The following is a 4,926-nucleotide window of genomic DNA, read 5'->3' on the forward strand; positions in this document are numbered from 1 at the left end:
GGCTACTTTCTAAAAATACATGAAGTAGACAAATCTAAGCATCTGAATGATGGTCAATAGAATCGATGGTCAAGATCACTTATGGAAATGTGGGTCCAATGATCTAAACCATCTATTTGCTTTGATTTATTATGATTGCTTACGGTTTTAAAGATTTCACTTCTATCAGACCACCCTAAGCATCACATGACTCCCATCCATAGCCTGGGAAATGGATGGTTATATAAAATAGGCCAAATTACTGATGAATCAAATAACCTAATCGGTGTAACTTTTTCTTGGAAGCCGATGAAACCTGTGATGCACCCAATGGACAGCCCAGACTAATTAGCCCATCTAATGGCTCCCATAAAACTAGGAGCACAATAATTGTAGTGCTCTAAGAGCAGTGGACTATTTCTCTATATGGGCACACTCAAGTGGTACCTTGATTTGGTTCCAGGCAGATGTGGGTCCCATGTGATGCATGCGTAAAACCCAACATCCTTCATATTCAGCACATGTTACCTCTAGGGCCTTCAAATCAGGCTAATCCATGAATCAGCTGGTAGTTTGAGAACAGTCAATTATGAATTTTTGGCCATTATTCTGGCAGTTGGAGAATAGTGAGCTCCTAAAATACTACTCTCAGTTTTCATCCTAATTCCTAACTATCTCGAGTTATATAAGCCGAAAAACTATTTTACAAAATTTGTGCCACGTGATTAGTAGACTAGCACAAAGATTGGAATTCATCTTTTGAATAAATTAATTAAAACAGACTCATATAAAATAAAATAAAATAAAATAAAATAAAATAAAAACTATTTTACAAAATCTTTTTTGAGATAACATATCTTTAATTGATGAAACAGCCAAAGAACAACTGCGAGATCCAAATTGATGGGAAGCACACCATCAACAAATTGAAGCAAGAAATTTTCTAAAATTGAAACAAGAGTCTTAAATCTCATTTACCTATTTCTGAAACATAGGACATATGAAATACCTCGAGTCGATTTCATCAATTCCTCATTAAATGGAACAAAATTGGGCTTTCTTTGTGTAGTACCAAAACTGCAAGAAACAAATACTTTTCCTCAGTTTGCCGATCATATGTTCAAAGTACAAGAAGCAAAAGCAGAATTAGAAACAAGACCTTATTGATATGGTCAAAATCACAAAGTAGAATGGCCACTGCTGCCAGCAGAGTAGAAGCCACTACCAGTAGAGCAACCATACACCCTGCAATCTAGAAATTCAAAAATCACAAAGAATTCGCATTTGCAAATTATTAAAAATAAAAAACCAACCACTAATAACAAATACACAATCCTAACAAATCAAAAACCCAAATTGTGAAATGGTAGTTTGATTGTTGAGTTCTCAAGGCCTATTGGAATAATGGATTCCAATTGCAAAAGTTGCAGTGTATCTCCACCAGAAATCCCGCAGTTTCTACTGTTGGGACTAGATGATATGATACTTGTATTCATCCAATCCTTTGGTCATTTACAAACGCCGGATGGAATTTGCACGGAACAAGTGCAATTCCTTACCACCTAATCCCATGTCCCAAACAGGCCCTAATGGGCCCACTTCTAATTCCTAGTGTTCCCACAGTTTGATGCTCAACTCTGTGAATGAGTCTTCTTCATCTTTTTGTATTCAAATCTGCATTAATAGCCTTATCCCATCTACCGAGGACACATCACTACATCAAAATTTCAATGGTTCTGCATGTATGATAACAACATATGCTCGAATATGAAAAATGCAGTTAAAGAAAAATGTGATTGTTGCAAAGTTTCAAAACTACATGTGTGAAACTAAAACTATGGAAGAATTGTTTTGTTGTGTGAAAGAACCATTTGTCATGACAACAGAACATCCAGTTTGACACTCAATGATGGGGAACTTGGTTTCTAGATGGGGGGCCAATGGATGGTCTATCCAAGCCATTGGTCTGACAGCCCCCATCATGGATGGTGTGATATTTAGCTTATTGATTAGCGGAAATATCAAAGTATGCAAATCGCAAACAACTCACCCTTGTGTCTACTATGTAAAATGCAAAAGGGAATGAGAGAAAACCTAAGATTTATTATTAATTTTCACCAATATTAAAAATAATAATTAAAAAAAAAAAAACAGAAAAATTTGGGATTTACAAGAAATTTTCTTATAAGAATCCACTTTTCCTTTACAAAAAAATTAAAAAATTTCTTTACCCAGGGATTTTGTTTTTCTTAATAGAAAAAAGGAAACATATTTTAGAATTATTTCTCGATTTTTTAGTGTGACTGCATTTTCTGTTGATGAAAAATACAAATGAAGGAAATATATTTTTACACTAGATATTTTCTGATTTGTTTTTGTTGATGAAAAAATTGAAACAAAGTAGAAGCATTGCTTTTGTTTGTGAAAATTTGAAATAAAGGAAAAGCATGTTAAAACTTTTTTTTTTTTTTCAAATTTTTGTTAACAAAACTATTATTTTAAACAAAACAAATTCTTGAAACAATTTTTTTTCTGTTGGGATTTTTAAGGAAGAATTACTCCTAAATTTGGATTTTATCAAATAATACCTCCACAATTGGAAATTACCAAACAGTGCTTTTGGAGGTGTCAAATTATCAAAATGCCTAAGTCCTAATGTGAACTGACACATCTGATGGTCCAAGTAGATTTCACATACACATCACAGTGAGGCTCATCATGATGTATGTCAAACACAGATATAGCAGAACTGAAAAAAAAAGAAAAAAAAAAAGAAAAAAGATTTGAGATTTCTCAAAACTAGTCATATCTAACCTTAAATGAACCATGCCCCCTGTAACAGTGTCAAATCATGTCTAAAATCACTTAAATTGTGGTAGGGTACACCTAAGTTGTGGAATTTCATGATAATATGTATGCCCCTTTATCAAAGGGTCCCACACAGTTGACAGGGTAAGTCACAGATACGGTTGATATTTATGCTTGAGACGCTTCTAATGATAAATTGGATTTCTACAACACATCATGATAGCGGGGCCATAGAGGTCGACTCAACCATAACTTACATCAGTGTTGATTGTATTGGATCAAAACTCACATGCACAGACACATATGAGATCTTTTATTTTAGTTTTATTATTATAAGGCTTCACCCAAGTATGACAATATGAACCTCTAATTGTAAATAATAAAAACAATAGAGAGAGAGAGAGAGAGAGAGAGAGATCAATAGCCTAATTGAAACCAAAATCTGATAAAAGAATGCCAACATAAATCAATAAGAGATTCATAAAACAAGCAACACCCTGCCTCCTTCCCTCATGACCAAAACATATTGCTGTCAGTGAGCACCAAGATTTGTGGATACCCAAAGTATCAAACCTGATTGAATCTGTCTGGATAAATAACCCAATTAGTTGGGTGATCTTCACTATGGCATGTTGGCAGAAAAGATGGCATGTTACCACAAGTTGTGATACCATTGCCTGCATCTGATTAGTTTTTTAGATTATATTTTTATTTAAAAACCATACAAAAGGCATGTTTCTAGTAACTAACAGGATCCAGATCTGAGCCTACATGCCAGGCCATACCCAATTCCAGATACAAAGCCATCCTAATCCTCATTAATGCCCAAAACTAGACAAGAAAAGACCAATGGGATACCTGACTCCATCATATTTAGATCTGGTACCTCATATTCCATTAGTCGGGTCCAGGTAACCTAACCCCAACCCAACCACTTGACAACCCTACCAAGCATGGGTCCAGGTAAACATGATGTTCCATTGTAAATATGAACTTCCAAAACTCAATGTCATCCACACACCAGTTACGCCACTTTTCTAAAAATAAATAAATAAATAAATAAAATTGAAAAGATTGCAAAGAAAATAACTATTGATTCACATTCAACATATGCTTCTCACCTACCTAATAATTAGACTGGCCTGTTTTTTGGTTCAACCACCAGCTTTCTTGCTCAATATCCCACAAGTGTACCTACCACATTGACATGTTTGCTGCCAGGATCCTTATTCATTTGCACGAGTCCCACTCCCATTCCACAATGAAATGATACTATTTAAATGATCTGTTTGCCAAACACATCAGTTAACCATAAAAGGCAATCCAGGAACCATACAATGCATCTACCAAAAAATTGACGTAGTTGACAATGCTAAGTCAAAATTTGCAAGGTATGTATAGGGTTTTAGTTTCCATAATTTACTATAAAATTACAGGATTTGGGAATTGGAAGATAAAACTTATTGGGGTACACTTCTCCACTTTGTTCTCTCTCCTTCTTTTTTTTTCTTTTTTATTCAGACTTAAAGCTAGATCAAATAAGCAGAAGCAGAAGTGGATACGAGAAGAAGTGAATTTAAATTCCTATATAAAACAAAAGAGTAAAATTCAAGAAATTTATACATGATATACCTCAATTACAGACACAGATGTCTTGCACTTTGCAATCTCAAAGAGATTTGTATGAGTTTTTAGTCTGAAACTCACCCTGCAAGACATATAGACAGTATTAAACCTTCGATTTAAGGCCTCCAAATACCTGATTTCGAGGAGAACAACCAAAAAAAAATTGAAATCTTAATATTGATTAATAGGGAATTTCAAGCTAAAATATTTTTGGGCTTTCTCCATCCATGGTGGGACTCGATGAGCGTTTGAATCACAACTGAGAAAGTAATGCAGACAGTTTCGAGTTTGATCAGGTCATGATTTGAAAAAGGGGCGTTAAAATGAGTTAAAGTACCAAAGCTCCTAAGGCTGCTAGAATGCCAACTGTAAGACCCATGCAATGGTTATTTTCCTATCTTTCGTTCTTCCAAACTCCAAGAGAGTGGCACAGTGATTCTCTGTTGGCCGCCCATCTGGGAATTCTACTTCCACTTCGTGATGCAAAGGCACCATGTCCTGTGCCATGAAGTG

At 35.0% G+C, this 4,926-nt stretch overlaps 1 long non-coding RNA gene across 1 annotated transcript; it reads right to left on the reverse strand.

Annotated features, from left to right (window-relative positions):
* Positions 1-966: 966 nt before the first annotated feature.
* LOC131250989 (uncharacterized) lies at positions 967-4,413 on the reverse strand. The gene is made up of 3 exons (XR_009173544.1): positions 3,913-4,413; positions 1,139-1,231; positions 967-1,056 (listed from the first exon to the last, which is right to left on the reverse strand). It is a non-coding gene; the product is annotated as an uncharacterized LOC131250989 (long non-coding RNA).
* Positions 4,414-4,926: the final 513 nt, after the last annotated feature.

The sequence above is a fragment of the Magnolia sinica genome, chromosome 1 (genome assembly GCF_029962835.1).
Source record: "Magnolia sinica isolate HGM2019 chromosome 1, MsV1, whole genome shotgun sequence".
In the NCBI taxonomy this organism is placed as follows: Eukaryota; Viridiplantae; Streptophyta; class Magnoliopsida; order Magnoliales; family Magnoliaceae; genus Magnolia; species Magnolia sinica.